The 25129-nt window shown below is 36.3% G+C and overlaps 1 protein-coding gene and 1 pseudogene across 2 annotated transcripts in view; one reads left to right on the top strand and one right to left on the bottom strand.

Moving 5' to 3' along the window:
* The window catches only part of LOC111159681 (ELKS/RAB6-interacting/CAST family member 1), a 510890-nt gene that overhangs the window by 217248 nt on the left and 268513 nt on the right, over nucleotides 1–25129 (top strand). The window lies entirely within an intron of this gene.
* LOC111159687 lies at nucleotides 19497–20350 on the bottom strand (annotated as a pseudogene).

Raw genomic sequence — 25129 nt, 5'->3', positions numbered from 1 at the left:
ATTTTTAATAATAGGCTACTATGTGATTTGGGGCATATAATTCTGAAGGAGTGCAAAATATTGGGACATACTTCTATAAAACATTTCCTTCCATTCCTATCTATTTATTTATATAAAGGTTTCTTAGTCCTATGAAAAAGAAGCATACAATAGAATTGCTGCTGAACCCTGAATGAATACTGTTCATCAAGGAATATCTAAACTAATAAAATAAAAATTCCATTAATTTCATTACAATAAATATGTTTAATGATATGACACATTTTTAGTAAAATTTTACTTTTCACATTTAATATGTATTCTTTCAAAATACCACATATATAAGTTTTGATTGATCATATGTTATTAGTAGTTATAATCAATCAATTTGAAAGAATTTTTTAATAGAGTTATGATAATAGGAAATGTAAATATGAAATTTAAATTTATGTACATATCTTTGATGCAGAAAAGTATGAGAGAGGATCTGTACAGACAGTCTAGCATAAAATAAATTACATCATTATAAAATTTTAGGAAGAAATGGAACAGAAACACCAGGTCAAAGAGAAAAAGGAACATGTAAAATGTTTAATCACTTAAGAACAGTTTGTCTTTACAGTTTTTAAATAGATAAAAGTAGATATTAAAGTTACCATAGTATTTATATTTAATTAGATACTTTCTTTTTAAAAAAAGAATGACACTTTATTTTTGAAAACATTCTAAAATACCTAAGAAATCACATTCTTTGCAATTCTTTAAACTTATGAGTTAAAAATAGATTATCAGGTTAAAATTACAGTTACGTAAACTATTTTAGGAGGCATACAAACAAAGTCATGTAGGCTTCTGGTCTAGGCAAGAAACTGTAAATTAGGATGTAGGTGGGTAAATTGCATAGTGGCAGTGGGAACGGAGACAAGTGGATGGATTTAGAATGTCTTTTGGAAGTAGAGCTAAAAAGACTTGGTGAATTCCATGTATGGTAAGGCTGAAGGAGAATACAAAGATGATTTTCCAGTTACTGGCTAGACAACTGGGTAGATGTTGGTTCCATTTTCTGAGATGAGAAATCCTGAGGGAAAAACTTGTTTGAGGCTAAGAACCAAGAAATTTTGCTTAAAAAAATAATGATAGTTATTATTAGTAGTAGTTATTATTATTATTAGTAGTTATTATTAGTAGTAGAATTATTACCACATCCAACCTAGTTTTCTCTTCTGAAATAAACTATTGTCTACTTCATGTCTACTTTGTACCTTTTTTCAGCTATTTCATTGACATCTCAACCTGAAACCATCCAAATCCAGAACCCTTGATTCCTTGCCTTAAACCAATTTTTCCACAGGTCTTTTCATCTCATGTGAGCAAACACTCTTATCCTACAAATCTGAAATTAGTCATGGTGCGAGTTAGGAGAAGCAAGTCCGAGAAAGGCTGAAGTGATAGGTTAGGTACAGAGATTGTAAACTCTGGTTCAGAAAGCTACTCCAGAGGTTTAGGGAAGCTATATTACATAGTGGCTAAGAAAGTGGGTTCTGGGTTAGAATCCTTGATTGGAATTATGGTTTAATCACTTAAAAATTATAACTACAGACAAATTATTTCTGTGTCGATTCCCTGAGCTGTCAAAAATACTTACTGTAACTGCCACACCAAGGAGAGGTTATATATGTGTGTGTGTGTGTGTGTGTGTGTGTGTGTGTGTGTGTGTGTGTATTTATCTATATATACATATATGTATATATACACTTATAACAGAGTTGGCATATAGTGAGCACCCACTAAACCTTAGTAGCTAAGGTTAAGTAGCTACATAGGCTTCTCTTGTTACTACTGTGGCTCTTGATAGCACCAAGGAAAGAGGTTGCTCTCATCAGCAAACAGTCCCAGAGAAACTTAGTATCTACAGACCCCATCTTAGTGTCTTCAGTACTGGTGATAACCAGCTTTTTCTTAGAAGTTTTTTAGAAAGTTTTTTAGAAAGTTTCTTAGAAGTTTTCATTTGCATATATCAAGTTTTAGTCCTTGGGACTTGAGGAAATCCTGTCCCCTGCCACTTCGTAGCCTAGAATGTATAGTATCTGCATCGGCTGGAAATACCACAGCCAGCTAATAGGTTAGTCAAATGGGTATCGTTCTTATCATTTAGTTATTCCTTCTCTGAGAGTCTGTCTTAGGTCAATGCAGGATCTTAGTTCTGTCCATTATTTTCCAATATTCTTTTAGGTTCCCCTCATAAAAATAGTTTTAGTAGCTTTAGTAAATGGTTACAAATGTGTGCTGTGAAATCCAATCCTAATGCTATCCTTCAGTTTTACAGAGTTATGTATTATTCTATGATTTCCTTCAGGAAGGAAAGTAGGGAGGGAAAGAAGAATACTTTCTTTAGCACAATTTATTTATTTATTCATTTAATTATTTATTTTTATTTATTTTTTAAAGATTTTATTTATTTATTTATTTGACAGACAGAGATCACAAGTAGGCGGAGAGGCAGGCAGAGAGATGAGGAAGCAGGATCCCCGCCTAGCAGAGAGCTGGATGTGGGGCTCGATCCCAGGACCCTGAAATCATGACCTGAGCTGAAGGCAGAGGATTTAATCCACTGAGCCACCCAGGCGCCCTCTTTAGCACAATTTAAAACAAAATGAGAATTTGAGAACATTATGCTTTGATTTTATTCGTAGAAGTTGGAAGATAGAGGAAATTTAAGATTAAAAAAATGTTGTGTTTGATCCTCATAATCTTAAATTGGAAATATCTGTTTGAATATTCGTGACTTTTTCCTCTTACCAAACACTCAGATGCGCATTTACTGCATACTGAAAATACTCAAAAAAAAAAAAAATACTCAAACACACACATTTCCTGCATACTGAAAATACTCAAAAACATTATTTCAGTTGCAGTGCACCCTCCTAGTGCCCAGGTATGATGGTATCCAAATACCATTCGGTATTAAGAGAATTTGAGTTCCAAATAGAAGTTACTTTTTTCTTTTCACATAAAGTGAATTCTAGGAATACACATTTTTCTTCACAAGTACTTATTTGTGACCAAAGCCTCTGTAGTCCTTATAGCAGCATTCTTCAATAGAACTTTGACCCAGTGGATATGTTTTATATCTCTTCTGTTCAGTATGGCAGCTGATGAACACTTAAAATGTGGCTAGAACCCCTGAAGAACCAAATTTTCAATCTATTTAATTTTAAATTCTATTTAATTTTAATTTAAATGGCCACATCTGGCTAGTGGCTGCTGTACTAGACAGTGTGTTGGTTGGATGGATACTTATATAGACACATACGTACTTAGCAACTGCCATTTAGTTTTTCCTCCTGAGCCTGACAGAGTTGTTAGTACTGCTATATAAGGACAAGCACTTTCCTGATGTTGTTGATCCTTTTTTTTTGTTTTGTTTTTGGAAAAACATCTGTGGTCTTAAAACATATTTGTCAAAAGTAATTATTCCTTTTTTTTTTTTTAAGATTTTATTTTATTTTTTTATTTGACAGAGAGAGAGAGATTACAAGTAGGCAGAGAGAGGGGGAGAAGCAGGCACCCTGCCAAAGCAGAGAACCCAATGTGGGGCTCGATCCCAGGACCCCAAGACCATGACCTGAGCCGAAGGCAGAGGCTTAACCTACTGAGCCACCCAGGCACCCAAAGTAATTATTCCTTTAAGAAATAATGGTGAAAGACTAGGTTAGTAAAAGACTAGGACACTTTCAAGAGATACCATAATGTGTGTGTGTGTGTGTGTGTGTCTGTGTCTGTGTCTGTGTCTGTGTGTGTGTATTACCCCATGTTTATACAGTAGTAGACATTTCAATTTATAGCGTGCATGATGGAATTAGTATAGGAAAAAGGAATATAAAAGTTATAGAAACAAGAAAGCAGTGTCTGTCCATAGAGAGAATATGCCACCTTAGTGTTAAGATTTTAATGGCTTCATAGATAACCATTTACTCCATTACTCTGTTATTCATTCCAATAATGCTTATTGAGAGTTTACTGTATGCTGAGAAATGGAATACACTAGTGAACAAAACAAATATGGTCCCTTTCCTCCTGGTGTTTATATGTTAGGAAGATTAATCACATGTTTGTATACATAAACATACTCTTTAAGATTGTGATACAGGCAAATAAATGAAAATACAGAATTATAAAAAGAGTATAACAAGGGGAACTTATTTAGAATGAATGGTCAGGGAACACATCCCTAAGACACTGATACTTAAATTGACACATCAAAAGTAAATAGGAACTGGTGAGATTTAGAATGTCAGGAAATTTACTTCATGGAAACCATCTGTGTGGACACCCTAATAATGGGAAGCGCATGGTATAGTTATGCTATAGAACTAAAAGGAAATCACCAGTTAATGGAGAATGCTGAGTAGAAGTGAGTTGGTGGCTGGGTGGATAGGTAGGTGAGTTAGTGAGTGAATAAAGGAATGAAAGAACAGATGGTAATGACATGAGACTGGAGAGGTAGGGAGGAACCAGATTATGTAGGATGGTCATGTCAGTGATTTTAGATTTTACCTTAATTATAATGGCTAGCCTTTAACTCACTTTAAGAAGAATGATAAAAATCCATTTCATGTTTCTTTAAAAATTTTTTTAGTTATTTATTTATTTGACAGACAGAGATCACAAGTAGGCAGAGAGGCAGGCAGAGAGAGAGGAGGAAGCAGGCTCCCTGCTGAGCAGAGAGCCGGACTCGAGGCTCAATCCCAGGACCCTAGGATTATGACTCAAGCTGAAGGCAGAGGCCTTAACCCATTGAGCCACCCAGGTGCCCCACCATTTCATGTTTTAAAAAGATTATTCCGGCAGTTATATGAAAAATAAATCAGGGATAAGTAAGAAAAAAATAAATGAACAAGGACACTAGGCAGAGTACCTGTTAGGAAGATACTGTGTAATCCAGGAACAGAGTAGGGTGTTAGCAATGGAGGTGGAGAGATTTATTTGGAGATAGATGCAATGCGATGTGCTGATATTTTGCATGTGGAAGATCAGGAAGAGGGAGGTGGTATTTGAGATACCTGTGCCCTCTTTCTCATGAAGGTGTTGTCAACTAGGGACTTGGGTATATGCCTTTAGCTCAAAGGTGCGCTGTGAGCTAAAATAGAAACGTATTCCAGTTACTCTCAAATGCACATAAATTAAGAAAGTACCTCTTTATTATTACTAGAAAATGTGACACACTGCACGTATATAGCATCTTACTCTTAATATAATTACAAGGCTTGAGATACTGACAATTATTGATTACCTATTAACTGCTGATCATTGTGATAAATAATTAATGGTATTTAATCACTTAAATTCTTAAATATATTAGTGTTTCCTGGAGAGAGAAAGAACATCGGGGCTCATAGGGTCTGTTTTCAGAAGAATGAAGACAGGTTTGCATTTGTTTCCTCTGAACGAAGCAGTATCTTCATCTTTATTCCATCCTCTTGTCTGGATAAATCCTACTTCTCCTTCCATAAAACCTTCTTTTACCCCCCAAGTCTGAGTTACATGTCTCTCCTATGTTTTTCAGCAGCACTCTGTACTATTTGTTTGACAACACTGTGTTATTATTACTTACTCTCTGTCACTGTAAGAGATTATCTCCACTTTCTCTATTAGCATGAAAACTCCTTGAGGACAGGTGTTGGGTCTTGTTTATTGTTGTATCTTTAGTAACTACTGCCATCATGTCTGGTACATAGTGGCATTCAGTGAATATTTGTTGAGTGAATGAATTAATAATGAGTGAATGAATAAAATTTTATTCTGACCTCCTGACTGCACTCCTGGTAACAGAAGCATCACTTTATTTACTAAACAATGTGAAGTTTAATTGCAATTTTATGACTCTTACATTAGTTATCAAAAAATATTTTGAATTATTAAAACATAAAATATGTTGAATTATTACAAAAATGTTTTGAATTGTTTTCCTCCTTGGAATTCCTCTCCATGGGATTTGATGAAGTACTTTTTCATCTGATGGAAAAACTCAAAAAAGATTTCACAATCATAGATTTAAAGAATTAGATAGTATTACTTGAAAGCTTATTTTTTGTGGTAAAGAGTATTTGATATTAAAGCATGGTAGCTGCAATGGAAAAATAAAATTTAGAAATCTTCATTATCCCTGACCTATCCTTACAGTGGAAAGTAAGAGGACTTACTATGTCTCATGCAGTGAATATGCAGCACTCTGTCCCACCGTGACTGATCTTTCAGATAGTGGGAGCTAGCAGAAAGTGATGTTATGTACCATCTAGTCTTCAACTCTGAGGTAGCAATAAGCCGCGTCATAAAAACATGTAAAATTTCAAAACACTCTACAGAACAGATGTAAACTGTGATCAAATTAGGATGAAAATGTTTTTGATTCTACTTTATTTCCATCTGGTGGGACTAATACTTATGATCATCTCTGGTGATTTCATTAGGTTTTTCAAGATTTGTCTCATCTCTCCTGCCTTAAATATAGATTTATAATATTAAGATTGTTTCCTTTTGTACAATACTCTAATGGGCTACATTTACAGTTTATAGAAGTTTCTTAACATATATATATGTATTTTACTATTTATCCTTTTATGCCTTAAATTGATTTCTGTGTTGGTAGTGATGGGGGTTTTTGAGGTGAGTAGCTGAGCGGTCTCAAAGTATTATAAATACAAACATGTTCCTCAGCTACGTGTCTTAGAAGAAAATCCAGTTGTAAATTAGCAGTATGAACTTTGCATTTAAAAGAGATTACTGATTTTTGCAGAAGTCATCATTTTTGGTCAGTGCAAAGATTGAAGGTACTTTGTTCAAAGATTTCATTTTTAAAAAGATGTTATTATCAAACATTCTATTGGTAAACATGGGGAAAGTGCATTTTTAATATTCCAAGAATCTGGTATGGTGACAGTTAAATTCACAATCATTTTCTCTTTGCCATTGTGTAACCATTTCAGTATTTAAATCAAGCTCTGTCAAGAGGAACTTAGTAAGTTTCATTGTAGACTCTTGCTCTAATGTCAGTGAGTTTGAATCTCCTTTGTTATGGTGACTGGTTATGAAATCAGTCACTTGACAGACCCTGAAGTGAGACTGCTGGAAGTACGTCATGTCTGCCTTCATGGTGACAGCTGGCTACAAAACAAACCCCACCAGAGCCATTCTGCAATTGACAAGGGACTTCAAAGGCCAACAGGGCTGCCACTTCAAAGAGAATTCTGCCATCTCTGGCTTGTTGAAAGAAGAAGTTAAATGGCTATACCCTGCCATAGCAGAAATCTCCATGTTTAGACTTCTCCTCCTTTTGATCTTAGAAAGATGTATGAAATGCTCTTTAAGTTAAAGGAATGATATAGTCTATAGCAATGGCAACCCAATATTATTCTGCATTTCAATCTACTTCTTAATGGAACTACCCAAATATGTTCAAATAACAGTAGGTCTAAAAACTCAAATGTCTCAGAGGATGAGTGCTCAAAAAAGGAATCGAGGGGCGCCTGGGTGGCTCAGTGTGTTAAAGCCTCTGCCTTCGGCTCAGGTCATGATCTCAGGGTCCTGGGATCGAGCCCCGTATCGGGCTCTCTGCTCAGCAGGAAGCCTGCTTCCTCCTCTCTCTCTGCCTACCTCTCTGCCAACCTGTGATCTCTGTCTGTCAAATAAATAAATAAAATCTTTAAAAAAAAAAAAAAGGAATCGAAACTTCATATTAATGTTGTAGCCACTTTCACAAATGTGGAGTAAGTCAGATGGTGAATAAAATGGAGCTCTCAGTGTGTTTTTAAAACTCTCCTTCAGTTTCTCCTGGTAATTTTAGTCTCCTTTAGTAGAATCATGTTCTGAATATTGATAGTAGGAATGGCAGACAACCTGTCGTCTCAAATCCAATTTGCATGGTTTAAACAGACATTTCTCTTTCTCCCCTTTTAGTAACTTTGTACTTGAAATTTTAAACTACCTTGTACTGTTTGAAATGTTACTCATCCAGTTATGCTGGATACGATATTGATATAATTACCTTATTGTATTCAACGAAGGGAAGATCTCAGAGTTTTAATAAAACTCTTCCAATAAAAGACCAAAATACTAACAAGCATCTTGAAGAATAACAATGAAAAGCAGCAACATGAATTTTTTCATTTAGAATACTGATAGCCCTGAAAGATACTCATTTGATGGAGTTATGTGTAGTGTACTTGAAAAAGAAGAAAGGAAACTTTATAAATAACAGGGCAGTAAAAATATGGAGATTTTATATGTAGTATGAAGTGAGAATAGGGCTTGGCTTGAAATCTAAAATTATTACAAGTCAATGGCATGACCTTTTTTAACTGCAATGTTTTCTCTCTAATCCTCTGTATTATAGGATAAAACTGAGAATCCTTAGATTATTTTGCCCTGATCTTGTGTTCTTTTTTTCTCTTAAAACTTCTACTTACATATAATAAAAGGGTTGACTTAGCAGAAGCTTTAGAGCACTATAATAACTTCCTCTTTAATTTTGCCAGGTGGGGTCAGTAGACAACAAGTAAAAAAATTCTGAAGGGAAACTGGAGCTCCCAGAAAATAACCACATGTGATGGTATGACCAAAAAAAAAAAAAAATAAATAATAATAATCTTTTTACACATGAATGGTTTGTAACAGTACTTCTGAAAGTAGTGCATTTGGGTATGCCTTTTTTATTACAGTTTTTTGCTCTTGAAAAGCTTTTGATAAAATAGTACATGATTATATTATTCTGGAAGTTCAGGAAATATCTATGTTTCTAAATTTTGGCTTGATTTTTCCTTTTCATTCAACAAAAGGACCACATCTGTGTTTTCCAAAGTTATAATCAAATGAAAAATTAACTGCAGTGGAAAAGAAAATTAAAAAAAAAAAAAAAAAAGAAATAGGCACACCCTAAAATTGAACCACAGAGATGAGTGCCAGACTCCATAGATACTGGTTTTCAAAGTAGACATGTTTTTATACTTCTGACTAAACTATATAACCACTACTGCACTGGGAAGCACTTTTGGAATCTATGTGGCAGATCTGTAACAGATGATATTTAGTTTGCTTGTAATGAGTTCTTGGGGTGTTTGGCCCTTATTCTGTTATCTCCTACTGAGAAGTTTGATAAACCAAATTATTGACGATAGAGGCAGTCATCTAAGATATCGCTGAAGGTGAAGTCATGAGAGCCAGATGGCTTCCCACTGATTTTTATATGCAGTTTATGTTCTCCTTGGCTGCACCTTCTTGGATGTTTTCAATAAAACATATTTTCCTAGAGAAATATGCACAGCAGGATTTATCCTACACAACAGATAGTTTTTGTGTGTGGCATGGCCCATGCTCTGTTTTGGCACTCATTTGTCCCCTCCTCTTATCTCCACCCTCTCTAATGAATGAGTAAAGAGGTAATAAGGGCTAGTGTAAAGTGCAGTGAACCAGAAGTCAAGTGATGTAGATTTTAGCTCTTGTGTTTACTAGCTGTGATTTAAGGTGAGGTTCATAGTCTTTCTAAGCCTCTGTAGTGGAATGAAGTAATTTATTAGCCCACAAGTGTTTTGGTAGCTTATAAAGACAGTATACAGATGTTGAGCCTTATTGCTCAATATTATGGCCAGAATAATCTTGTGTGTGTGTGTGTGTGTGTGTGTGTGTGTGTGTGTGTGTGTATACACATGTATGTGATGTTTGTGAGTTCTCTCTTGGTGTCCTTGGGTTGCCAGACATTAAATCTCATCATTTTGTATTTCTTCTTTGACTAATAGTAAATTTGTGGTAAGTAAAATTTTGATTTTTGATGTTACTATTTTTAATAGTATAATATTGATAAATTTTTTATTTTCACAGAACTGTCATTTCATTTGCCAGTATATTTTTATAGCCTTTTCCAGGGGTTATATTGAAATAATATGTTTTCTCCACAAAAAGCATCTGCAATTGATGAAATATCATTCTGTTTACTTCTAGGTAGCTGTTTGACTTTTTTCCAGCAGTGCAAATGAGAAGGATTAAAATTTTCCATTAAAGTGTCAGTAATCTTTTATTGTTGCAAACTTAAGATAGGAGTATGAAGCTGTTTTATTCAAATTGTTTATTTGATCTTAGAAAAAGGGCTTAAGACCTAAATGCTCTGGTCTCTGTTGGTGACTTTATGCTAGTGAGGGGATTGCTGTTTTCTGTCATGAAAAGGAATTAATATTTTCTCCATGTGAAATGGCCAAATGGTTTCAACTATGAAGGAAATTTTTTTTCAGATGCTGGGTATCTTGTACAGCCTTCCTAGCCTGTACTTTAGTCTGTTTTTTGTTTGTTTGTTTTGGTTTTTGTTTTTTTGTTGTGTACTTTAGTCTGTCGTCTTGACTTTCTAGTAATGCAGAAAATAACTTTTTTATTTTTCTGAAGAGAATTTACTAGAGCATGAAATTCAAGGGAAAGTCTTGTCTTTCCACCTCTGTTTATATTTCCTTGAATTACTCATTTGTCACAAATTCTAATGAGATATAAGGAGGTCTCAGACCCAGATGCAGAAGAGTGTAAAATGATGGTTGCCACATCTTGTTACTGCTGCTGAAGAAAAAATGTGATGTTGCTTAGATTATTTCTATCCTTTTTTCTTACAGGAGTAGAGAAGAGCCATGGAGTCTATGTGAACCCAGGCAGTTACTAATTTTTGTTTCATTTGATTCTGGTATGAATTCTTGGTTGCTGAAGTAAGCAAATTATAGGAGACATTAATCAAGTAACAGTCTTCTGAAAAAAAAAAAGTAGTTTTGAGTGCTTTAATTCAGATTTTTAGTCTTTAGTTTTGATGCTTTGTTATCAAAAAAAATCATTTACGTGGAATTAGCAGTGAGATAAACATTATTAGCCCTTCTTAAACCTGCTTTCCAACCTCGGTGACACAAATGATGAGATTAATAGCAGCAGGGGGACATTTGCTTTGCTTTGAAAGTGTGCACCCACATTTTATTGGTGTGGGATTTTTAAAGCTCCACTTAGGAATGATTAGGGGTTATTATAGGGTTTATCTACCTAAGCCCTCTGGGTTGATAAAGAAAAATTGAGATGGCTTAGGGGATGGGGGAAGCATTTCTTTCACATTGTTGTGTTTGCACTCTTTTTAAATTTTTAAAAACAATGAAATCTTGCCATTTGCAACTACATGGGTGGACCTAGAGGGTATTTATGCTATGCAAAGTAAGTCAGAGAGAGACAAATACTGTATGATTTCACTTATATGTGGAATTTAAACAAAAAAAAAAAAAAGCAAATGATCAAATAGAACAGAAACAAACTCATAGATACAGAGGACAAACTATTGGTTATTAGAGTAGGGAAGAATTGGTGGGTGGGGGAAATAGGTAAAGGGGATTAAGAGGTACAAATGTCCAGTTATAAAATAAATTAGTCATGGGGTTATAATATACAGCATATGGAATATAGTCAATAATATTATAATTACTTTATATGTGTATGGTGACAGGTGGTAACTAGACATACTGTGTCACATATTGTGTCATTATTCAATAATGTATAAAGATATTGAATCACCAGGATGTACACCTGAAACCAAAAGGTTATTGTATGTCAATTATATTTTTATTAAAAACAATTTATCTTCAGCTAAAGATTTGTAACCACAGCACAGTATTATTGGAAACTTAAAGGGAATTGCCGATGAAGAAACACAGCCCAGTCAGTGTACATTTATTTCTTCTACAAGTCAGTCTTAACCGTGGGTTCTTATAAACCATATGCTTTTATAGAAACACCTAGCATCATTAACTGCCCTATGGGAATGTGAGCCATATTTTGAGAGATGGTAAAAACATTTTGTAAATTCCTCACCAGTGGAACACTAATTATTTCAAGTGTCATTTGCTGATTTTATTCACACTCACAGACTTTTGACATTGTTGACTTATTAGAGAAATGCCACACTATTTAAAAAGTTAAGAAATCTAATGACTCCCAAGTTGAATTGGAGAAATGTGTTTTCATTGGTTTCTTTTTCAGTGTTATGCATGTGACTCCTACTCATATTTTGGTTCTTCATAAGGTTGGGAGTAAAAGATAGCAGTAGTACCTTACAGTTCCTAATCTTTTTTTTTTTTTTAGGATTTTATTTATTTATTTGACACAGAGAGAGAGAGAGATCACAAGTAGCAGAGAGGCAGGCAGAGAGAGAGGGGGAAGCAGGCTCCCCGCTGAGCAGAGAGCCCGATGCGGGACTCGATCCCAGGACCCTGGGATCATGACCTGAGCCAAAGGCAGAGGCTTTAACCCACTGAGCCACCCAGGCGCCCCCCCCCTAATCTTAATATACTGCTAAATTCAGTGTTAATTTAGTAAATTAAGTTACTTCAGGAATCACAATATCTTATTTTCAATAAACAATAGAAAATTAAAGCAGTGCTATCATATAAGTCATACACATTAAGGAAATAATTCTTAATTCTTACTTTGGTTTCATCTGCTCTATTTAGAAGTTATGGCACAGTGGGGCCAGTGTCCTCCACCCTTTTTAAAGAACTTAGTAGAATTAATTTTACTGTGCCTTTCATCCTAGATTTCATTAGACATTGTCCAAAAAAATAAGCCTCCAATTATCTATACTGCACCATTATCCATATCTGTTCAGTACTTTCTTTGCCTCAACGTATTCTTCAATTCTTCTTACTCCTTCTACATCTTCCCACTTTGTCACCAAAATTCAGATTCGTTTGTCTTCATTCATTCACCAATTCACCAAGTAGTTACTGAGTTTCTGTTCTGTGCCAGACCCTGACACATATATTCTTAATTTCTTTTCACTCCTCCTCCCCTTCTTCCTTAATTGTAATTAACATATGGTGTTATATTACTTTAAGGTATATAGTATAATGATTCAACAATTCTATATATTGCTCAGTGGTCATCATGGTAAGTGTACTCTTAATCCCCTTTATTCCACCCATATACCCACCCACCTCTCCTCTGGTAACCATCATTTTGTTCTCTGTATTTAAGAGTTTGTTTCTTTTTTGTCTCTTTTGTGTGTTTCTTCATTTTTGTTGTCCTTGTTGTTTCCTGAATTCCACATACGAGTGAAATCATGCTGTATTTGATTTTTTTTTTTTTTTCTTTCTTGAACCAGCTTTCACCTTCTTTGTATGAAGTGTAATTTCGCCTCTCCTTTGACAACTTCCAGCAACTCTTTCTGGTGATAAATACATGCTTCTTCTGAACCGTAGGGTTAGAGGTAGGACTCTCACCCTTCCTGTTTCCTGTTACACTTTCAGACCATTATTCTATCATGTTATTATGAGAACCCCTACTTCTTCAAGTCCCATGTCATTCTGATATAGCACGGAAGGTTTTCATTGAAGATTTTTATCTCACTGATTTCAGAATCTGCGTGGATAATTCATTTGTTTTCTAATCCTTTCAGTTTCTTTACCTTTGTCTCCATTGACTTTCTTCATCCCATATTTGGCATTCTAAACCTTATAATCTAGCCTGCCTCAAATTCACTCATTACAGTATCTTTCTCTCTAAACACAATTGCCTGTTATTTTAGCATTCTTGTTCATTTGTACTATCTTTCCATATCATTTGAACAACTTTTTCTCTTTTTGCTTCATCTAATCCATTAGTCCTCTCTTCCTTTCCTTTTGTATTCCCCGTCTTTGCCTCTTCCTATATTCAGCTTAGAATCCTTTTTCCATTATTTTAGTAGCTCTCATTTTCACCTTCTGAATCTTCTGGCCCCTCTATTTGGTCAGATCCCTTTAGTACCTTTCTGTTGTATTTGGGATAAAATCCCATATCCTTCATGTGGCCTACAAGATCATTCTACATCTAGCCCCTTCTCCCTCTCCTACATTTGTACCCTTCTCCTTGTTCTCAGGGTTTGTATCTTTCATCTTCTCTCTCTGCTTTCCCATTTTAGGGCTACTATACTAGCTGGAATGCCATTTTCCTCCCCACCTCCTTCTTACTTTCTTGGGGAAACTCTCTAGGCCCCCAAAACATAGATCAAAGCCTCATGTTACTTACTCTCATGGCATATGTACTTTCTACATAACATTGTACATAGTTTATAATTAAATATTTGTGAATTTTATTAATGACTATCTCTATATGGACTCAAAGCTCAAGAGCTATAGAGAAATATGTTTATTTTGTTTTCTGTTACATCTTCAATGCCTAACACATAGTACCTGGCACAGGGTGGGAATGAAAGGTTTAGAAGGTAGAAGAGAAGGGGGAGAAAGGAAGGAAGGAAAGATGCAAAACTGGGCATGGGAGCATCTGTGGAGCAATTTATTAGATATAATTGTGGAAAGCTGTTATGGAACAGTGATACATTGTAGCAAAGCAAAATTAACTCTGAATACAGTGGGTTCTGGCTGCCTAGGTTGGAATCCTGGTTCTATACCCTCTAGCTATTAAGTTACTTAAGCTCTCCAAACCTGTATTGTTTTCTATAAAAGTGAGATAATAATAATACTTAATATCTAGCCTCACAGGCTTATTGTGAGGATTTAATGAAATGATATCTGTAAAGTGCTTTGAACACTTTGAAGTTTTCAGACAAGGTAAGTTGCTGCTGTTGTTGTTATTATTATTCTTAAAGTAGCTATAGCTATTCCCTGTTAATAAAATACTGTACTATTGGTATATATCCTGTCAAAGAATTACCATGCATTGATGAAAAGAGTATAATGGGAAAAGAGAATATTTCTAGTATATAGGCTAGTATGCAGCATAATTCTGTAAATTTAAATTCACAGTAGTGGTGATTGTGTGATACCTAGAGGATTTTGTTGGAAGAGGATGGTAGAAGGTGTATATGAATATATGTGTGTAAGTTCTCACTGATACTTAAATGCTCCTCAACTCAGGAGCTTTTTAAAGAAAAACATTTTTTTAATTTAAAAAATTTGGGAGTAGTTATATAGCAGAGTGGTTCCTAATCTAGAATTTCTTTGAAATCAAGAGAACTGGTGGACTTCTCAAATGAAAATCTGACTTCTATGATGAATGCTTAACCTCTAGGTAATCTTCCTTTGTACACTCCTTTTTTTCTTCTAATTGTTTCATTCTTTTGGAGACTTATGCTTCTTACCCTCCTAAGAAACCATAACGAGATTTTCCATAAGCATCTTGGAAATGACAAAAAAGTATTTTGCTCTCTGTTGGGGAATGGAAGAAGGTGGGAGACTTGAAGATGCAGTCTTTGCCAGCACCTGAAGCACCTAATTTCTTTGCTTTCCTAAGGAAAATGGGTCTGTGGTAAAGTCATAATTTGTTCCTTCTTATTCTGAGTAAAAGTTTATTAGCTTGTGATTTAAGCAAACCATCTGGTTGTGCTGGCACTGCACACTATCAAGCCCTGTGCTTTCTCTTAATATGTTACTGGAGGCAGTTAAGTTGCATACTTGAATCCCCGCTCTGGCCTGGCTTTTTTTTTTGTATCTTGAAACATATGTTTTTAAAGATCGTACTGTAACCTGGAGCACATTTTTAAATGGTGGAGAATTTCTTCATCGTTTAGTGTGTTATATATCTCTTCATTTCTTCTATTCAGCTTTCATTGCTTTCATCTCTCTGTGACTATACCTAAAACCATATAACTAATGTGTGGTAGGTGTGTAATGGAACAGATATCCAAATGGAGATAGTTGGATGTATTCTCTGGGGTTGTGGAAAAGTAACAGAGTAGTTCAGTTTGACCTTGAAACTGTTTCCCTGGCTGGAGCCCAAGCACAAATGAGATAATTATTTGGAAATCCTTGCCTGTGGTACCATTCTAGCCTTAAAACAAAAATGCTTTAAAACTTACTTAGTCGTATGTATTATCTTGGTTGTAGGTATGTATAATAAGCTAGGAATACCTTGAGGGTCTGGCACTAAAATGGTTGGGAAAATGAAGCAATCTTTAAGAAAATTACATTTTGCTAACAAGGAAAATTCTGTAAGTGGAAGTATGGAATGAAAGTTAAAACATGTCTGTAAACAAAACAGACTGGATGCTGGGAAAATAACTTCCACAGAAAGAACTGAAGATGGTTGATAAAATATGTATCATAAGTTGGAAAGAAAGTAAGGAAATCTCAGGAGATGAATAAGACAGAGAATTAAAATACAGGTACTTGATGAGCTGTTAAACTTGAACATTAGCTCTTAAACTTAAACTTCTTGGAAAGAAAAAGGTCCATGGATGCCCAAAATGGAGAATCTAACAGACAGCCAAATTCCCTATACCCCCCCTTTTTTTTTTTTAAGTAGGCTTCATACCCAGTGTAGAGCCCAACACCAGGCCTGAACTCATGACCCTGAGATCAAGCCCTGAGCTGAGAACAGGAGTTGGATACTTAAAATGACAGAACCACCCAGGCACCCTCCCCACCCTTTTTAAAAGGGATCCATGGCCACCTGGGTGGCTTAGTTGATTGTTTGCCTATAGCTCAGGTCATGATCCCAGGGTCCTGGGATCTAGTTCCACATGAGGCCCCTTGCTCAGCGGGGAGTCCGCTTCTCCCTCTCCCCTCCACTGCTCATGTGTATGCACATGTGCGTGCTCTCTCTCTCTCTCACAAAAATAAATTTAAAAACCAAAAGGAATCCACAATACCCAAAATTAGTCCTTTGAAAACATTAAGAAAAGTGGCTTTTGGTAATATTAAAAGAGGGGGGAAAAAAGGCAGAGTGGTGGCGCCTGGGTGGCTCAGTAGGTTAAAGCTTCTGCCTTCGGCTCAGGTCATGATCCCAGGGTCCTGGGATTGAACCCTGCATCAGGCTCTCTGCTCAGTGGAGAGCCTGCTTCCCCCCCACTCTCTCTCTGCCTGCCTCCCTGCCTATTTGTGATCTCTGTCTGTCAAATAAATAAATAAAATCTTAAAAAAATTTTTTTTTAAAAAGCAGAGTGAACAATTTTTGAAGTGATAAAGGACTTATAACTATGAATCCTGCAAGTTTTAAAAAGATATAAGAATATTTTGCCAGTACATATGAAATTTAGACTAAGTGAGCAAATGCAAAAAAAAAAAAAAAAGAATTTAGCAAGACTCGCTACATGTGAAAAAGAAAACCTGAAAAATTGAGTCAGTAATAAAACTTTTCCTACAAATTTCAATCGTGAAGAGTTAACAATGGTGACTTTTTAATAGACGTAATAAGGACAAATAATTTCAGTCTTACAGAAACAATTCCAGAAAATTAAAAAGAGGGAATAATTAATCACAAACATACTTTATAAGATTAACATAACTTCGTATCAAAATTTGACAAGGTCAGTACAGGAAAAGAAAAGTTTAGGCCTGTCTCAGCCGTGAACAAAAATGCAAAAATTCCTAAACAAAATATTGCCAATTTAAAGTTAGTGTATGAAAAAGAGAAAAGTAAGTATGAAGACATTTTAGGCCTGTTCCAGGAGTCAAGATTGGTGTCTTTAGAAAATTAACTACCATAATCTGCCACATTAAAAGATGTTAGGGAAAAGTCATATGATCATCTTAAGAAATATAGAAACGTTAATTTTTTTAACTAACTAGCAATAGAAGGATTTTTCTTTTTTCTTCTTTTGTTCTTTTTAAGTTTTTATTTGGAGGTGTATAGGTGGCTCAGTTAGTTAAGCGTCTGCCTTCAGCCCATGTCATGATCTCAGGGTTCTGGGATTGAGCCCCATAGTGGGCTGAGACATTGGATGTCCCTATGGGGAAAATGAGATTGGTTCAACACCATACACAAAAAAGCAATTCCAGGTAGTTTAAAGACTAGATGTCAGACGCAATACTTAACACTCTCAGATAACTTGTCAGTCAGGTATTGTACAGTAACCGCAAAATAACACAAGTTGTGATGGTTAATTTTATGTGTCAACTTGCTTGGGCCACGAGGTGCCCCGATAATTTGGTCAAACAAACTGTTATTTTTTTGAGGGTGTTTTGGATGAGATTAACATTTAAATCAATACACTTGAGTAATTCAGATTACCCTCTGTAATGTGAGTCCTGTTCTATTCAAGTTTTCCAGTCAGTTGATTCCCCTCCCCTGACGAGTAGTAAATCCTGCCTGATTGTGTTTGAACTGGGATGTTGGCTTTTGCCTGCTTTTGGACCCTAATTGCAACACTGAGTCTTGAGTCTCGAGTCTGTCAGTCTTTGGACCAGAACTTCACAGTTGCCTGCCTCTCTTGGGTCTCAAGCTTGCCCATTCAGTTTGGAGATCTTGGCATTTGTCAGGTTCCATAATCATATGAGCCAGTTAATTTTAAAATATATATATGTATGTTTTCTAATATGTATTATACATTACATTTTGTGTATAATTTCTTATAAAATATACATTTTAATATATAATATATACAGTGTACTTTATATATTGATGTAATTGCTATGGTATATTAATATAACTAATTATATTAATTTAACAATATATTTAGTTATTGGTTAGGTTTCTCCAGAGAAACAAAACTAATAGGATATATATTGAATACAGTATGTGTGTATATGTATATGTTTGCATATGCATGCCTATACAGGCGTACCTAGGAGACTTTGTCAATTTGGTTCCAGACCACTACAATAAAGCATATAAGGCGATAAAGTGAATCAAATGAATTTTTTGGTTTCCCACTGTGTATATATATAAAAGTTATGTTTATACTGTATTGTAGTGTGTTAGGTGTGCAATAGCATTATGTCTAAAAAAATAATGTACATGCCTTAATTAAAAAATACTTTATTGCTTAAAAATGCTAACTAGCATCCACACTTTCAGCAAGCTGTAATATTTTTGCTGTTGGAGGTTCTTACCTCAGTGTTGATGGCTGTGACTGATCTGGGTGGTGGTTGCTGAAGGTGGGAGTAGCTCTAGCAATTTCTCTATTTTCATTTTTTGGGGGTTTTTTTTGACAAGTATTTAGGACCTTTAGTAAGATTTGTTTGCTGTTTGTTGACTTTTTTGAAAAAGAAAATCAAATTGTTAACTTTTTATTACAAATAGAAATGAGGCTTTTAAAAATCTCATCTTGGGGTACCTGGGTGGCTCAGTTGTTAGGCATCTGCCTTCGGCTCAGGTTGTGATCCTGGGGTCCTGGGATCGAGTCCCACATCAGGCTCCCCGCTCTGTGGGAAGCTTGCTTTTCCCTCTCCAGTCCCCCTGCTTGTGTTCCCTCTCTCACTGTGTCTCTCTCTGTCAAATAAATAAATAAAATCTTTAAAAAAACATAAAAAAATAATAAAAATAAAAATCTCATCTTGCCCAGATATGAAACAATTTAAAAACCCTTGCAAGTGTATTAGGCTTTTTTTTTTAAAAAAAAAAAACATACTTGTCCTTACTAAAAAGGGATGTTTTTAGGCAAAAACAATTAAAACCCCATGCTCTATAGATAATGCAGATAGGTCTAGTTATTTTGTTGATAGGCAAAAAACACGCACTTAAGAGCTTCAGCTCCAGTTTTTTGTTAATTTCTTATTCCTGAATATCAAACTCATTTCTTCTTATTGGATGACTGAACCAGATGATGGTAGAGAATTGATAAACCAGTATTTACTTAGCCCTGCCCTAGTCAGAAGTTGGGGGATTGGGGCAGATGAATTCTTTGCTGGTGGATCAGCTGCTTTTATCTCTTTGCCACTTTGTTGTTTGGGGTTTCCTTGGCACTCGTGTCAGTAATTAAAGTTGTGGAAGTACCAGTGTTGAGGTGGCCGCTTACCTTGGGTCTCATCTCCTTGATTTTCCTTATTTTCTTTATTGCTGTCTTCTCTATGTTGTCTCTGGTAAGGAGGGCCCTGCAGAATTGTTGTCTGTGACCCTGATACATATTCTCTCTCACTGGTCTACCTTGTGCTCCTGAATTCTGGTTGTCAGCACCTTCTAGCACTGCTCCCTGCCCAAGCGGGTTGGAAGACTGTGGTTGATGCCCCCATGGTTTCCACATATAGTAAGATGGGAGTTGTTGCCTGTAGAAGGTCTGGAACTGTTGGGTCTGGCCTTGAAAGCGTATCTAATCCCTCATTCTTTTCCCCACTCCTACTATTTTGGCAATTCTGCTAGTAATTGCAGGGAGAACCCATGTGCCATGGATAGTACCTATAATGGTTATGGTCTGCTGCATATTTACTGCCTTGTACTGGAGCTCCACCAGCACCTATACCATTTGCTACCTCCTTACCCTTTCCCCTTCAACAGCATCATACTCCACAGTCCCTCCATCCTCCTACACTATGAAGGTAGTTCTTGGAGTTACTCCTCTTTATGACAGTCAGGTGTACAAATACATCTTCCTTGGTTTATTCCTGTTGATGAGACCATATCCATATCTCACACTGGACCATTCTGCTCTTTCCCACATCTTCTTACACTTGCTGGCAGTGATGTGAGGCCTCCACCACCAACTGTGGGGTCAGGCTTGGTGTTAGCAGTGCTGGGACGGGGGCCGGGACTGGGTGACTGGAAGGTTTCCACTTCATTGCGCATGGTTGTAGTGATGGTGATGGGGCTGGTTTAGGCAGCTGCAGCTCCTCCTGGGGTATGAGGGTAACTAGACCAGAGTTGGTGGGGCTGTTCCAGGCTTTTTGAGGTCTGCTCTCCATGCCCACTACCTATTGGAATTTCTTCAAATACAGAAACAGTGGAGGCACCTGGTTGGTTGGTTAAGCATCTGCCTTTGGCTCAGGTAATGATCCCAGGGTCCTTTGGTAAGCCCTGTGTCGGGCCCCCTGCTCAGTGGGGAATCTTCTCTTCACTCTCCCTCTGCCTCCCACCCCCGACTCATGCTTGCTTTCTCTCTCCGTCTATCCAATGAATAAATAAATTTTAAAAAAGAAAACAATGAAATTTGCCACATCAACTTTTTCTTTCACAAACAGTTTCTCTGTAGCATATGATTCTCTGTGTTAGCATTGTAGTCACAGTAGAACTTCCTTCAGAGTTGGAGTCAATCTTCTCAAATCTGCTATTGCTTTGTCCAGTAAGTTTACATAATTTTCTAAATCCTTTGTTGTTGTTTCTGCTGTCTTTATGGCATCTTCAGAGGGAGTAGATTCCATTTCAAGAAACTACTTTCTTTGCTCATCTAAAAGAAGCAACTCCTCATCTGTTCAAATTTTATCATGGGATTGCAACAATTAAGTCACGTCTTCCGGCTCCACTTCTAATTCTAGTTCTCTTGCTATTTCCACTACATCTGCAGTTCCCTCCTCCACTGAAGTCTTGAACCCCTCAAAGTCATCCAGGAGGATTGGAACCAACTTCTTGCAAACTCCTGTTCAGGTTGATATTTTTACCTCTTCCCATGAATCACAAGTGTTCTTACCAGCATCTAGAGTGGTGGACTTTTTTTCCAGAAGGTTTTCAATTTACTTGGCCCAGATCCATCAGAGGAATCCCTGTCTATGACAGCTGTAGCCTTCCTGAAATGTATTTCTTTAGTAATAAGACTTAAAATCTGAAATGACTTCTTCTTGCTCCATGGGCTACAGAATGAATGTTGCTTTAGGCATGAAAACAATAATAATCTCATTGTACGTCTCCATCAGAACTCTTCCAGTGTCAGTGAGCAATCATATTTTGAAAGGAATTTTTTTTTCTAAGCAGTAGGTCTCAGCAGTGGACTTAAAATATTTAGTAGACTATGTTGTAAACAAATGTGCTGTTACCTAGACTTTGCTCTTCCATTTATAGAATACAGGCAAAGTAGACTTAGCATGATTCTTAAGGGCCTTAGGATTTTTAGGGTGGTAAATGAGCATTGGCCTCAACTTAAAGTCATTAGCTGTGTTAGCCCCTAACAAGAGAATCAGCCTATATTTTTAAGACAAGCATTGACTTCTCCACTCTAAGATGTCTTCTTCTTCCAGTAGAAAGCTGTTTCATCTACATTGAACATCTGTTGTTTAGTGTAGCCACCTTCATTAATGATCTTAGCTAGATCTCCTGGATAACTTGCTGTAGTTGCTACATCAGCAGTTACTGCTTCATCTTGTACTTTTAGGTTATGGAGATAATTCTTCCCTCAAACCACGTGAACCAACCTCTGACAACTTCAGATTTCTCTTCTGCAGCTTCCTCACCTCTCTTAGCCTTCACAGAATTGAAGAGAGTTTGGCCTTGCTCTGGATTAGGCTTTGCCTTAAGGAATGTTACAGCTGGTTTGGTCATTCCATAGAATGGAGGGTTAGTAAAATTTTCTCCATATAAGTAATAAGGTTGTTTCTCACTTTCTTATTGTTTGTGTGTTCACTGAAATAGCATTTGTAATTTCCTTTAAGAACTTTTCCTTTGCAGGGGCACCTGGGTGGCTCAGTGGGTAAAGCCTCTGCCTTTGGCTCAGGTCATGATCTCAGGGTCCTAGAATCGAGCCCCACATCGGTCTCTCTGCTCAGCAGGGAGCCTGCTTTCCCCCTTCTTTCTCTGCCTGCCTCTCTGCCTACTTGTGATCATTGTCTGTCAAATAAATAAATAAAATCTTAAAAAAAAAAAAGAACTTTTCCTTTGCATTCACAATTTGGCTGTTTGGTACAAGAGGTCTGGCTTTCAGGTATCTCAGCTTTGGACCTGTCTTCCTCACTAAGCTTAATCATTTCTAGCTTTTGATTTAAAGTGAGAGATATGTGATTCTTTCTTTCACTTGAACATTTAGATACCATTGTAGCGTTATTAATTGACCTAATTTCAGAATTGTTATATCTCAGGAATAGAGAGGCCCAAGGAGAAAGAGAGTGACAGGGGTTGGTGGAGAAGGCATAGCACACACTACATTCGGCAAATAAGTTTGCTGTCTTATATGGGTGCAGTTTGTGGTGCCCCAAAAAGAATTAGAGTAGTAACATCAAAAATAACTGATCATGTATCACTATAACAAATATAATAATAATAATGAAAAAGTTAGAAACATTGGGAGAATTAACATTGTAACAGACATGAAGTGAGCAAATGCTTTTGGAAATATGGAAACAGACTTGCTTGACATGGGTTGCCACAAAACTTCAATTTGTAAAAAATATAAGGGCTGTGAAGTGCAATAAAACAAGGTATGTCTGCACACACACATACATATTATATTCAGAATATATCCTATTGCTTTTCTTTCTCTGGAGAACCCTAACACACCTATAATAATCATTTATTTCTTCATCGCATAGATTGGAGGGTTAGTATAGTTGGCCTTGCTTTAGTTGTTGACTGGGGTGGCTATGCCCTCATGATTCTTTCTAGAACCCAACTGAGAGGGAGTAGCTACTCAGAATGTCGCTTTTTTGGCAGTGGTGGAAATGTAGCCTAACCACATGTATTATGAACTTCAGCTTGTTTCTGAATTGCTAACATCCCAATGCTCAAAGCAAGTCACATAGCCAAGCCAAAATCAAGGATCAGAGAAGTATTTTCTGCCCATTATTATGCTATGAGAAGGATGTGGATGAATACTAATACCATAGAGGAATGAATAATTGGGACCACTAATTCAGTCTATTCCTGAAGGCAGTACAAAAGTAGGAAATATCATACGACCCTGAGAATAGGAAGGATTTCTTAAACAGGATATAAAAGTCACAAATCTTAAAGACTTAACAAATTTGCTTATATTAATGTAAGATATTTGGGGGCACCTGGGTGGCTCAGTTGGTTAAACATCTGACTCTTGATCTCAACTCAGGTCTTGATCTCAAGGTCATGAGTTCAAGCCCCACATTGGGCTCTATGCTGGGCATGGAGCCTACTATAAAAAAAAAAAAAAGATATTTTTGATCATACAAAGATATCGTAATAAAAGGAACAGTTAAGGTACATGCTGGCAGAAGAAATTTGATAAGCGTTTAATTGATGAAATATTGGTCTCTAGAATATATGTTTATGGGTATGTTTAAAATTCCTTCAAAATCAACAAGAATAAGAGAAGCCAGTGGAGGTGGGAAGCAAAGATTTCAGCTTCAAGGAAAAGCAGCACAAATGGTCCCTAAACAAATGAAACATGTTTAGTCTTAACTGATGATTATTGAAGTGATAAAGAACTTGATAAAATATGTATTGAGAAATTCATAAAGAGGAAATCAGATTATTGTTTTCTGAACCCATATCTGATCAATGTTACTGCTATAAGTGTCTCTTCATTTGATATAAGCCTCTTCATTTGATACAACATGAAGTACACAACTTTATTTGTGAAGTACTGTTGTTAAAAAGACAAGTCATATCTCAATCTAATGAAGACTTTAGATATAACTGTCATTTTATAGGAAGCATGAAGATAAGAGGAGCAGTGTAAATAGCACCATTAAAAAAAATAATCCACTGAATCCAAAATGTGGGACATTGTATTGGACACATGACTCAAATTTGTTTATTTCTCAATTCAGTTCTTTTCCATTGATCTCTTTTTCTATCCTTATGCCAACACTACCTTGAAGTTTTATAGTTAAGTTTTGAAGTCAAGAAGTATGAAATTTTCAACTTTATTATTTTCTTTCAAGATAACTTTTCTTATTCTGGCTCCCTCATTTTAATATCAATTTTAGGATTAGCTTGTCAATTTCTGCAAAAAAAGACAGTTAGCATCTTTATATGGATTACATCGAATCTGTGGATCACTCTGGAGTGTTTAGTCAACTTAAAGACCTAAGATCTGTGAACATGATATTTTGCCATTTATTTAAATTTTCTTTAATTTCTTTCAATAATCCTATAATTTTCAGTATATGTATTGTGCATTTTTTTTAAAGATTTTATTTATTTATTTGACAGAGAGAAATCACAAGTAGGCAGAGAGGCAGGCAGAGAGAGAGGAGGAAGCAGGCTCCCTGCTGAGCAGAAAGCCCGATGTGGGGCTTGAACCCAGGACCTGGGATCATGACCTGAGCTGAAGGCAGCGGCCCAACCCACTGAGCCACCCAGGCGCCCCAAGTATTGTGCATTTTTTTTTAAAGATTTTATTTATTTGACAGAGAGAGATCACAAGTAGGCAGAGAGGCAGGCCTAGAGAGCGAGAGAGAGAGGAGGAAGCAGGCTCCCTGCCCAGCAGAGAGCCCAATGCGGGACTCAATCCCAGAACCCTGAGATCATGATCTGAGCTGAAGGCAGAGGCTTAACCCACTGAGCCACCCAGGCGCCCCTGTGTTGTGCATTTTAAGTGAAA

This window comes from Enhydra lutris, unplaced genomic scaffold (assembly GCF_002288905.1).
Source record: "Enhydra lutris kenyoni isolate GAN:26980312 unplaced genomic scaffold, ASM228890v2 scaffoldscaffold69, whole genome shotgun sequence".
Lineage (NCBI taxonomy): Eukaryota > Metazoa > Chordata > Mammalia > Carnivora > Mustelidae > Enhydra > Enhydra lutris.
This window is presented reverse-complemented; position numbering and strand designations above follow the sequence as displayed.